The sequence below is a fragment of the Centroberyx affinis genome, unplaced genomic scaffold, assembly GCF_046629955.1.
Source record: "Centroberyx affinis isolate AG114_WGS23_722 - 3 ecotype Tasmania unplaced genomic scaffold, CSIRO-AGI_Caff_v1 ptg000433l_1, whole genome shotgun sequence".
Lineage (NCBI taxonomy): Eukaryota > Metazoa > Chordata > Actinopteri > Beryciformes > Berycidae > Centroberyx > Centroberyx affinis.
Window position 1 is genome coordinate 179,385 of NW_027279097.1, and position 13,817 is coordinate 193,201.

The window sequence follows — 13,817 nt, forward strand, 5'->3', positions numbered from 1 at the left end:
ATGTTCCATTTGGCTTACCCTTGTCATTATCCCATAGCAGATGTGACCCATGTCATAAAATCACTGCATTGTCCTGCACTGAGGGACTAAAAAGATGCACCATCATGACAACAACAACTGTAAAAGAGAAAAGTTTCTTGTGTGTAACAATCCTGGTCCAGAGACAAAGAAAATAACACATCCGATTAGGAGGCGTGTAAATAGCTGCAAATATAATAACAAATATATGGTATAATAATATGTTCTTCCTGATATTGAGTTGTGGCCCCTTTTGCCCAATCTACATCTCAATTGTCTCAAAGCTTCAAAATCCTTCTATTGTCTGCTTCTCTTTATCTCCATCTCCTCCTGTGTGATTGGTATAGATTTAATAAGGCAAATCAATAAGGAATAATGGCATTTACCCGGATTCACCTCATCAGTGGACTTCATACAAAGAGTTAAATGCTTCCAATATTTTGTACTTTCAGTGTAGATTCAGGATTTGCATTTCATCGCTCTAGCCCTTCTATCAATATAGTGGTTCCTGTCTCATTAACACTTTATTGACCAGTCACTCCAGTTGCCGTCCGACTTGACAAATTAATTTCCTGGCGTCGGAATGTTCTCACTGAATGTTCCCAATCGACTTGTCAAGAAGCACGAGCACAATTGCGGACTCCCACCACTGCATCCACTTCTCTTTTTCTCCCATCACAGCCTATTCTGTCCCATCAGGTGTTACGGAGTGAAAGGTCTTAAAGAACACTGGCACTAGAATCAAGTCGCAGTTATGTGCTAAATGATAAATGTCTTAGACCGATCATCTATCAGCGCAGTAAAAACTCACGCAATGCTCAACTGACCCTGAAATAAGCAAATCATTATCCTGGCCAATATTCCAATAACACCCATCACCTATGTCACTGTATCCTTTCATTCCGCATTGACAGGCATCCACTGAGCAGCCTCCACCCGAATGCATACACAGACATATAAAGTGATACATTAGACATAAATTGATAACTCTGTCTTCTTCGTTTCCTGTTTATTTTATCCGCCCAACCCTCCTTCCATGGATCAGGAGGCAAGGTCACCCGGTGAGATTGTTGTGTGTGTGTCTTTTGTCTGCGGTCGGGCCAGCAGATTGTTCCGTGATGAAGTGGTCGTCTATAAAGGCGGCGACCCCCGGGGGTCAGGGCCGGAGCAGGGCCCGTGATTTATTATCCCGAGCAGGGGGGGGGGGGGCAGAGGAACCCGATTAATACGCCCGGGTGTATGAAATGAAGAGGTTTACGTGACAGGAGGAACCCCCTGGAACTGGGGTTTTGTCTTTTTTTTTTGCACACGAGCTTCCGGTGTTACGCAACGTTTGGTCGCCTTTAACTTTTACATAGCCGTTTTTTTCTGGAATTTCTGTGTCGTCATGCAGTAGGGAATTGGCATCTCCCATCTACAAATCCTTTACAGTGAGTTTTGCTGCATCCTTCACTACCACCCCCCCCCACCCCCACACCCCACATACACACACACCCACACTCCCAACCCTCCCCCCCACTGAGTGACAGCCTAATTAGAGTTAAAGTAATGGTGTATGTAATCAAGGCTAAATTACAGCCATACGTCACCCAGCGGAGAGCCCTATACCTGCAAGCCAATCACACTGGCGAACTAATGAACCAGGCTGTGCTGACCGGTGACCTCACCATCCATTTCCAAGCTAAGGACCCGGTATCAACTTCTCTCATCGCGACGGGCCCGGGGCTAAAGTGCTTTTTCTATCGGACCAACGGATCCGCTAATCGCTCCGTGTGTGTTTTCCAAATGTGTGTGTGTGTGTGTGTCCGGTTTGGAACGACACACACCCACACATCGCCGCATTGGCAAAGTTGTAACATGCTATACCGATCTCACTGGTGTGCAAAGGACACATTCAAAATTTGATATAATGATGAAACTTTGATTGATCCCTGTTGGGGAATTAAACCTAAAAAAAAAACTTAGGATACAGCCAAGAAAAACAGAATATGAATAATTATAATAAGCGCAAATGGGGGTTATATAAACATACACAACTGACAATTTCATTTAACCTTGAGCCATATCTGCAATATAATTTGTTGGAAGAACACATGTTGTGCAGCGTCATTAACACAGATTTAGGGTTTTAACACGTTTTTTTCAGGGTGTGAAGGAGACAGTGAGTTCATTTTTGATATGTAACTCTCATTTTCCGTTCAGCTGGATCTGAAATGAATAAGTAATGCAGTAGAGGTCAGATCCCTATGTAGTTTATTGAGTCCTTGATGTCCTGCTTGTGTCCCCGGATGGGAGGCCGCTAGAATCGCTGAGCGTTTGCCAGAGCCACACCCAGAGCAGAGGGCTGCACCTACTGCTCCCCCAGCACCTTCTCCACCTGTCACCCATCCGCACACAGGCCAAGTGTGTGTGTGCGTGTGTGTGTGTGCATGGACGTGTGTGACCCATGGGGTGAACTGGGATGAGAGGTCCATGCCAGATCAGAGCAGACACTCCAAGAAGGGATAAGCTCTACTTATGCCTCTTTGGGGAGGCTGCATGTGTGTGTGTGTGTGTGTGTGGGTGTGTGGGTGTGTGTGTGTGTGTGTGTGTGTGTGTGTGTGTGTGTGTGTGTTTTGGTGCTCGAGCAATTCCATTGTGCAAGCCCTCAGGTCTTTTCATGTGGATATGGTTTTGGTTTTAATGAGCAAGGTGCTTCTTTGACCCATTCATGTCGCAGCTGTAATGAGGTTATTGTGCTGTAGTGAAACACAGGTCATGGTCTGCTGATCCACTTTTCCTGTTTCAATTGAGTAATTCTGTAGGCGGTGCTCATTCTCTAATTGTAGGCTTTTCAAACCTGCAGTGAATGTTTATTCCCATGATCATTTTTCCTGGAAGCCTCATAGTAAATAAATGCGACCATGATATTGGCCTTTAATTAAATATCGAGTGTCGCCCATCTCTGATATGATGGAGGATCTTCATCAACCACAGCTACACAAAAACAGTCTGTTATTTTTTTTTCAATTATTAATTACATTTTCAATGTATTTTGTGAATGAATTCCTCATTTAAAGGCAGTAATGTATCCCAGAGTTTCCTCTACCATTGAATAGCCTTAAAGCTTAAAGCTGCCATACCATGTAAAAAAAAAAATTCTTTATCCTGGATTCAATGGAGAGTTTTAGTTTCCCATGATGGTCTAAATGCTGTTTCAGAGGCTTTTCCACCCTGACAACAGTAAAATCATTGCATTTTTTGTCATTTTTGGGGCATAAAATGGTCAAATTTAAAGATGTTGATGTCGAAATTACAGTAGCTTCAGTACAAAAATTTCGGTTTGATATCAGCCTTCAAAAGCTCACATCAATCGAACCCTGAAACGCCTGATTTGCATCATCACTTGGAATGAAGTTCAAAGTGCCACGCTGCAGATGGCCGATTTTGGATTGCTTTCCCTCCATCCTTCCACCTATCACACAACGCCACACCCAGCACCCATTCTTTCATCCCTCTGTCCACCCTGACGCTGACCCAGTTACCTCTCTGTTTCCTTAACCTCAAACGCCTTGCGCTCAGAGCCGTCTAAGCAGGTCTCCGGGACAGGGAGACGGTTTACCGGGCCGGGCTAGTCCGACCCTAATCGGCCCTAATGCCCCCGCTGCCGGTGCCAGCGTCCCCTATCAGCGCGGCTCCATCTCCACAATGCGGCCCGAGTCGGGGCTAATCAGCTGAGCCGCGGCCTGTAGCCTCTTCAAGTCACGAGATTAGCGGCGGTGGAAGGGGATGAAGGGGGGGGGGTTTTTGCGCAGGGAAGGACGGACAACATTTACAGCGGAGGTCGGCGCAGAAGCCGGGAACTAGAAGCCCCGCAGGTGCTGTGCGACTGCTGTCCGTATCGACCGGCCGCGTTTTCTCTATGCATCCTAATGGAATAATAATGAATTGTAATTGCAAAGAGCCTCTCTCCGGGTCTCAATGCATTTTTGCGATCGATCCCTCTGCAGTCAGCTGAAGCGTGAACACCTTTGCGTTCGATATTGATTCGGCTTTTACAAGGAGAACCGGTGGCATGATGTATTTTTCCGCGGCGTTTTCCGTCATTAAAATGTATTATTGCGCTCGGGCGAAAGCAATCACAGCTCACTATCCAACCACTAAAGACAACAGGTTAATGTCCCAGCACTCAGCGCTCAGAGAGCGAGAGAGAGAGATCGACAGAGGGAGTTTGAGTGCAGAGAGAGAGTGTATGTGAGAGAGAGAGAGATCAGGGGGAAAAAAGAGATTAGGACTACCTGCTGAAAAGTCTGCCCTCATTTCCGCAGGCTTCCAGACACATCTGCTCGCATTGTTTAACGTCCCTGCTGTAAAGAGAGGGGGGATTACGGCTCCCCTTGCCCTCTGAGAGGAGGGAGACCATGTAACAACACGGACGTTATCCCGGATAAATCTGTTATCCCGGGTTTGTACAGGGATACTCTCTGCAAGGGGATTAAAGAGGGAGAGAGTATAGCGATACGGGGGTAATCCCATCCAGTTTCCTGCTTCACCTTTCAAAAACCCCGGTGTCAGGGGGGGAAAATGACTTCTGCGCCTCGTCAATGTACTTCCACTGGTCGCAGAATTCAAATTTACAGGTTCGTTCGAAGGGTTCTGAATATTCTCCAGACATGCTGGATCTATCAGGAGACACATTACTCACTAGGCCCAGTTTAATTCCAGGGTTTACAATAAAGAAATATTAATCCTAAATACCGCTCATATGGATTTGTCGGAAGAATAATTTGCTCAGTCTGTCTCCATGCCTTCATTTGATTCCGCTGCAAAAGGACTTTGTCATGGATATGAAGTGATTTCATGTTTTGGACTCAATACCCCAATTGTCGCCGTGCGATTGGATTTTCGGATTTTCCCAAATTGAAACAAAAGGGACTTCTGTTCATATTCCTCATTGTTCGCTCCCTTTGCTTCAAGTGACCCATTAGTTTTCCATCTGACTGTGTTTTTCTAACCTTAAACCAGGGCATGGGACGCAATGCAAAATATATATTAGCCCATATTCATGTGTCACATCACGCCAGCGGGGGTATGATTAATCAGAATATATTATGCATGGCTGAACTAGGGATTAAGTTTCCCCTCTCCCATCTCCTACCACCAGATTACCGCCCCCTTTGACCCCTCATCTCAGGCGGAGATTACATCCCTAATGTATTTATCTTCCATTCATCATATTTGGGCGCCAGGAGCCCTCCTACAAGTGTTGATGAGGCAAGTGTTTCTTCACAAAGCAATTCAGAAAGTTTCAAATCCACTTATTTTTCATGGGATATGGGATGATTCATTTCTATTCAGTGATGAGGAGGATTTTCAATTGTTTGAGCTCCCAAAATTTGGCCCAAATCTGGTTCATTTTCTCTCAACTAGCCCATCATTCTCATCAATATCCTTAAGTCAGCTTCCTGAGCTTACTGTTCTGAACTTGAATAGACAGAACGGTCATTCCCATTCAAATCAATGTTCCAGGATGGTCGGATCGGCGGCCATTTTTATGTGTTTATGCTAGCTTCTGTATGAAGCAATTTACAGCAAGTCGCTGAGGTGAGAAGTTTTACAGCAAGAACCAGTGGAAAACTGGCAGAGGCTAGTTTGCTGCTGTCTTTTCAAGTTGGTCAAAATGATATCTGTGCACAGTGAGAAGTGGTTACAGTTGAGTTAATACCAGTTTCACCCGATGTCCGTTAGCAGTTAGAGAACGCTAACTTTCCTTCTCCACTAAAGGTAGGCTAAGCTATGTTAGTTTATAGCATTCAAGGGGTTATCTTACGTTAAAGGTACCGCAGTTTGATGATGCTTACCAGCTAGGTTTGCTAATAAGCAGATGTTGACTAGATAGAGCTAGCAAGAGAAGTGCAATCTTTGATAACGCTACGTTAACCTCGTCGCTAACGTTAGCTTTCAGTTTAGTTTTGACAGTTTGCTATAAGCACTCGTAAGCACACAGTTCTCAAGTGTGACACTTTACGGCCTTAATGCCCAGACTTGCGTTGTCACCATAGCAAGTAACCCTCAAAATTCCATAGTCGCCATTTGATGGTGTACTAGCCAAATTACTATAGCAAACGTTCTATCCGTTCAAGTTCTGTGGTTCTGATATTCAGTCCATATGCCTCACTTTACCACAGTAGAGGCTAAAACTATCAACAGCTCCAGGCATTAGTCAATACTCCAGGCCTTATATCCCTCCAATTGTCAACCCCGTATCCCCATTTGCACCCAAATATTGTCCCCCCCTCCACATCCCCCAAATTATCCCCATCCCAACTGAACTAGGTCACTCACGATAGAGCTGTTTAATTCAGATCCTCCACTCCTCTCCTCCCCTCTCCTCTCCTCTCCTCCCCTCTCTTCCTTTCTCCTCTCCTCTCCTCTCCTCTCCTCTCCTCTCCACTCCTCTCCTCCTCTTCTTTTCCCCTGACTCTGGTCCTGACAGCAGCAAGTAGCCGGAGACTGATGACCCTGTTCATTTAGCTCGTCCCTGGGGTCTTCATCTCATTGGCCTTAATGGGACACACTCATACAAAGACACAAAAGTACACACAAGCGCTCACAAAAGAACACACACACACACACACACACAGTGATACTTTTGGATCCAACAGAGGTATATTTAATTTAATAGTTTGTAGGTAACATTTAAAATATACAAGGCAACATGGCTCTCTTAGTTTTTATTTTTTCAACTAGTTTTATGTCTCTTTTTTTTTATCTTGTTTGTAAAGCACTTTGAGTTGCATCACTGTATGAAATGCAAATTTGACTTGACTTTGACGAACAATTAGAGCTACTCTCTCTTTCAGCTCTCTTATTGGACGGCTAGGCAAGATAAAGATTTTATAACCATTAGTGGTTGAAGCGCTTAATCGGATTGCCTTGTTTTTTGAGTTGGCACTGTGTGAGCAGCACAAGAAAGCGCCAGGCAACACATGAAAGTCACTTGAACTTCTTTTGTTGTCGCTAAATACCCCCACTTCCACCCTCCACCCAAGAATTCCTAATTATATAGTGAAAATAATCCCTGCTTGTAAAGAGGTTAAGCATGAAGGACAGCTTTCCACATCTTTTCCTTGTGGTTTCTGAGTGCGTGTGTGTGTGTGTGTGAGCGTGTGTGTGTGTTTGTGTGTGTATGTGTTCCCCATGGATGCCAGCTGTAGGCAGTATATTCCCACTGAGACAGAAGCCCATCTGACTGAGCTGTGACATATGCTGCTCTCACCTAATGGACACGCACATAAAGGCCCTGCTCACTTAGACAATAAACACAAACACAAACACACACGCGCACACACACACACACACACACACACACACACACACACACACACACACACACACACACACACACAGTGTAATCTGTCTTGGGTCTATTTACTCTTCTCTATTGTTTTTGTGAAGCACCCATACCAGTCATTGACAGAAGGCGATTAAAGAGTATATTTACTCATATTGACTTCATTGTGTGATGCAGTATTGCTGAAATAGAGACAAAGATTTGCTTTTGCACGGGGGATTTGGCAGATTGGAGTTTTAATTATACATTTCTCAGAGGCTGTAACATTAGACTGAAGCCAAGTGAAGAAGGCAAGAGGTAAGAGAGGAGGAAGCTAATATTATGAAGCCTTACTAACCAAAAAAATACTAAGTAATCTAGGCTAGCTAGTTAGCCTAGCTGACTTTCCAAGTTCAAATTAGCTATAGTAGCCTATAGTTATCTAGGTAAGCTAGTTGGATATCATGGTCATGAATGAATGAAAAAAAAAGTCATTGCCATTAATATTTATTTATTGACCAGAGTCCCTTTTTTCCCATTCAAGATTGACAGTTAGCTTACTTGCACTCAGAAACAGTGTTGCCAACTCTCTTCCAAGGAAAGTAGCTACACTGGCTGCTCAAAAAGTCCTAAGGTGAACTCACTAGGTGAAGTCACATACTCATTTGCATATGAATATATTTGCTACAGTCCCACGTTCTTGGGCTACATTATGTATGGGAAGCGCTGTGACATCTTTGGATTAGACAAGCTATAGACTAGTGCAAATCGACATCAGCTGTACCAATCTGCCGCCAAATGCTCTGAGTCAGGACATTAACATTGTTCTCCATGGTTTGTCGTCAGATTTGTTACTCGACGCTTTTTGAAATATTTGCCATGGGGTCTGAAAAGTCACTAAAAGCAGTGACAGATTTGCCAAGTTGGCAGCAAAACAGTGTGGTTCTTTGGCTCCTCCCAGTGATGTTTAACTCAGTCGATTATTTCTGCCTCCAGAGCGGCTCTGAGAAGTGTTTGCATAACTAAAACTCCATTCTGCCTGTATTTGCCCCTGTCCCTGTTGAGAGCAAATGACATAACAGGATTAAAACTGGAGATCAAAAGATTTACTTATACATAGAACAAGAAGTATAGAGGCTCATTAGCAAACTGATAAGGCAAATTTCATCTACACACGTCCAATTTTTGTAGGAAAATCAATGTTATGAAATTTGTTTGTATCATTTTTATATAGAAAAAGCGGATGTTCTCCGTTTCTCCGTTTAAGGCACATCTAACCTTCTCAAAGCCCTGCCTTGCCATTATCTACATACCCTAATACTCCCTCAGAGACCACAGTGGTTTGCCATTATTTCAGCTGAGCAGAGGAGATCACAGCCAGCCCTCTGCTCCTCCACAGTCTGCCTATTGATCCCCCAGGTCCCCCGAGTCCCGCGCAGCTCCTGCCCGCGTGCGTCCCTGTGGTGACCGCCGCACAGGCCTCTGTCAGGCCTGATAACAATCACAAATTCATCAGATGATAATAGTGGAAGGCAATAATGTCAGATTTCATACGCAAACGTGGCATTCAAGCGCTTTGAAAACAGATGCGTGTCCAGACAGGGTATAGGTAGGGCTATACTAGGGTTCGACCGATATTGGTTTTTGAAGGCCGATACCAATATGTTTGGACTGAGGCTGCCAATAGCCAATGTTTTGTTTGTTTTATTTAAAATTTCGGTAACACTTTACAATAAGGGTCACTAAGTTAAGGGTTAGTTAATGCTTAATAAGCATTAACTAACCCTTAATTAACAGTTAACTAATGTGTCTGGTAATCATTTACTAATGGTGTTCATGTTAACTAAGGTATTCATTTATACATTTAATAGTCATCTTTATAAACTATTAAATAATGTATAAATTAATACCTTAGTTAACATGAACACCATTAGTAAATTACACATTCGTTAACTGTTAATTAAGCATTAACTAACCCTTAACTTAGTGACTCTTATTGTAAAGTGTTACCAAAATTTCATGTAAAAAAAATCCATAATTTTATTCTTGGCAGGGTGGAAAAGCCTCTGAAACAGCATTTAGACCATTGAAACCCAGGAAAATAATAATAATAATAATAAAGGCACTATTACCAATACTTCTAATAATAATTTTGCATAACATTTGCATTATAATAATTTCAGGTTAAGAGCTTAGTACATACAGTATGGTATTGATCAATTCTACAGTAAATAAGTAATCGTACAAACTTGCATCATATCCATCATATTAGAGGTGGACGATGATGATTAGCCAATATCTGATTTTTACAAAAAAGGCTAATATCATCTGGATATATTGCCAAATTGATATATCGCTTAACCCCGGTCTGAAAAACATTCTTTTCCGTCTCTTTAAACTCGTTACCTCTTCTCCTTTCACCCTCGTCTCGATCACAAAGGAACCTGCTGAACAACAACTTGGCGAATGCGAGCACATGTACACGACAGTCGGGTCCCAGTCACTCTTCTTTACAAAGATTACCCAACAGCCCACATGGCCTCCATTCACAAGTCCAAAATAACCCTTCCTGCCCGGAGCGGCAGCACAACTCAGCCAGCCAATCAAACGGCAGAGTTCCGCCAGCAGAGACACAACGGTTACCAGCCGCTCTTTTCATGACCAGTGATCCGAGACCTGTTAGTGGCCATGTAAAAGACACACACACACACACACCGACACACACACACACACACACGCACGCAGACACAAAACACACACTGGACCTTTTTAGTGGGCACATAAAGAAACATGCTGTCAGCCTTGAGCAAGAGAACAAAAGTCTTCTAAACAGACAATTAGGAGTCCTGCCTCTGTCCTCCTCTATGTCCATGCATGCCTTCCCTCTTTCTTCCTCTGCCCGTTCCCTCTCTCCGATCCCCCCTTCTTCCGCATCTCTTTTTCCGCGCCTCCCTCGCCTCCTTCAGGCCTGTTTGGGCTGGCTGTCAGCTCCTGCTAGGGCCAAGGCAACGAGGCTGAGAGAAACAAGGGAATATAAAAAGCTTGAACAGAGGACCGATGGGGATAAGTGAAGTAGGGCTGGGCGATGACTCGATATTAACGTTTATCGCCTTTCAGTGGAATCATATGGTGATGATATGGTGATTTTGGGATATTGTGATACACATTTCTGCTGTCTAAACTGATGATAACAGGCAAATTTTATTTAGAAACTCTGGCAAAATGAGTTGTTTGACATCACACCCTAACATTACCATTCACTTTAATGGGATGAACATTCATTTGACTATTTAACGTGTGATTTTGTATACGTGAGCCATATCGTGATATATATCGATATCGGAAAAAATCCTTATGATTATCTTGATATTGATTTCAACCATATCACCCGGCTCCAATGTGAAGTGATGTGTATGTAAGTAAGTAAGTAAGTAAGTAATTTATTTTTCAAAGTGTCATGCACCAAAAGGTGCCCAGACTGCATGGGCTTACAAGACACTACAAACATACCAAACAAGAGCAATAACATAGTGAGAGTGAAAGAACACATATAATACACTTCCATACATGTCAAACAATGTCAAACCAAATATGAACACAATCCTGCTCCTAAGACATTACAGCTATAAAACATAACTTAGGCACATCTGAGGCACAGACTGTGCCTTTAACACATCAAACATAAAGCGCCCTCCTACGCTGTTGGTAGGCATTTAACACAAACTGAGCTAGGTGAAACACTTTGTCTGTAAACAGGTGCTGGTCTACAATCATCAGACATAGAAAACAAATCAGGACATTCTGCAGATATTTTACGGAAAAGCCTGTATCTAAGATTGTGATATAACGGACAGTAGAACAAAAAGTGCATTTCATTTTCGACCTCTCCCAGATCACACAGGTGACATTTTCTGTTCTCCTCTGGAATTGAGTGGAAGCGTCCGGTTTCCACCGCCAGAGGCAAGATACCACATCTGACCTGGGCACAGACAGACCTCTGTGCTCTGCTCAGGTTAAGGGTGACATAGTGCTCTGGATGGTAAATACACTTAATCAGACTGTACGTTCTCAATTTTGGTTTACATAAAACTTCTTCTAACCATTTCTGTTTATAATTTTCAAATAGTATTGTTTTAATTTGACTAATACTACAAGATAATTTATTTCCATATATATATATTGGAGACCTGCCTTGCCAAATATTTCCCTTGCCCAAGAATAATTATTTGAAAAATCCAAATAGAAAATTTGTTATTGGGCATGTTAATTAATCTATTCCACAGTGGCAACATGTCACCCTTATGCCACACTTCACATGGCTCCCATCCCATGTCACCACATACTGCAGGTTTTGGGGCCATTTTATGCACACCCAGAAAACAGCGCATAGCTCTCTTCTGAACTGCGTCACATTTTGTTTGCTTGCAATAACCCCAGACCCCTGCACCATAATCTAAAATAGGACAGACACAAGATTTATACAACTGTGTAGAGGTTTTGTAACCAAGATAAGTCCTGTAAGAGAGAGTAAGTCCTAAGTATTTGTAATGCTCAGTGTATGACAGAAGTGCATGAGAGCAACTTGCTACGCCTACAGTGGGTAGATGGTGTATGAGTATAGACAAGGGATCTGGTTTCATCTTGCCTTGGTGTCTTGGTGCAGCCTTGCTTTGCAGAAGCAATTTTGTCTTTATGCTTCCCCTGGTGACAATGGTTTATTTTGTGCAGTGGAGTAATGACAGCCTCAGTCACTTTTGGCCTGCTGCGTTTTTGTGCTTAGAAAAAGCCTCTTTGAAATATGTGACTGAGCAGCACATACCTGAATTTGTGTGTGTGTGTGTGTGTTTTCTCTTATGTAAGGTCACTCCGGGCCACTCAGAGGTCACTCACGCGGCTCCTCAAGAGGTCGATCCGGCATTGTGAAAAGCCTCCGCGCCTCTTTCACAGATCCGAGGCGTGGAAAAAAAAAAATCCAATCAGACCGCGTTGAAAGGCCCTCTGCCCGCTCTCCATGCTCCCTCTACTCAGGGTTTAGGAGAGGCCGGCTGGAGGAGGTGAGGAGCCGAGGCGGGAGGTAGGTTGGGTGGGGGTGGGGGTGGGGGGGGGGTCAAGGCAGGCTGGGAACCTGGCCTCGGTAAACGGCGGCATCCGCAACACCGGGGGGGGGAGCTTTAATATGAATCCCAGTCCGCGTCCCGGTGCCCCTTCTGTTTCATTAGCCGCCCACCCCACACCTCCCCTCCCATTACCACCCCCCTTTAATTTGGATGAGGGAGCGGGGGGGATGGGTAGGTGTGTGTGTGTGTATGTATGCTCCTTCTCCGAGCCCGGCAGGATTCCAGTGACGCGCTCCCGGTTTCTCTTTTTGCGCTAAAATAGCAGCAGACCTAACGACCCCACTCTAATTGCACAATGTCAATATTGTTGCATTTGGATTCCCATAGCTCTCATATAATATGCACAAAGAGGGATGGCTCATCAGAACTCAATACGCTGGAGCTTAGCAAGTTGGCCGGGGCCACATCAACACGGGTATCATGTTGCGGGCTGTCACCGCCTGGATTAGCTTCTTCTGCTGTCTTCAAATCGGTAGCGGGTGTGGCGTGTCACCTTAAATTTCAATACGCTTTCTGTTTTTTCCAAGTCCTTTTGAAGCCCTTGCTTTTAGTATTTGCCTGGGAATTCTGTGAAGTGTGCAATAATTTCCCCTCACGCGGCGCATTAATGCAGTTAATGTGGAGTATCAGCAGTTTGCATCCAAACCTTAAATAAAACCTGCTGTCTTTGACTTTATTTGCGCTCTGTTCTTCTGAAATAGAAAATCTGTGTCGTCCTTTTTTACGCCAACAAAAATAAAGATGCTTATTTACAATGGTGGGAAGTAACTAAGTACATTTACTCAAGTACTGTACTTAAGTACAATTTTGAGATACATTCCATTTGATGCTACTTTATACTTCCACTCCACTACATTTCAGAGGGAAATATTGTACTTTCTACTCCACTACATTTATTGACAGCTTTAGTTACTTTTCAGATGGAGATTTGACACAATGGATAATATAACAAGCTTTTAAAATACAACACATTGTTAAAGATGAAACCAGTGGTTTCCAACCTTTTTGGCTTTTGACGTCTTACAAAAAGCAGTGTGTAGTCGGGTCACATTTCAGATGTCTATGAGTTGTTAACAGCTCCACCAAATAGTGATTTTTCCCTCTAAACCTCACATGGTTTCATTTCAATAAATGTTCAAATGATTCAATATTTCAGCAAAAATCAAAGATTAGAGAAAAAGTCCAAAAACTGAAAACAGATTTGTGTATCAGAACTTTGTTTTTTCTTCTTTCCTCTCCCATTAATCATCTCACGACCCCTCAGATTTATCCGGTGACCCTTTGGAGGGGCCCGACCCCTAGGTTTGGAACCACTGGACTAAACTAGCTAACTGTATATAAAGTAGTTCAAACTAGCTCCACCTCCAGCT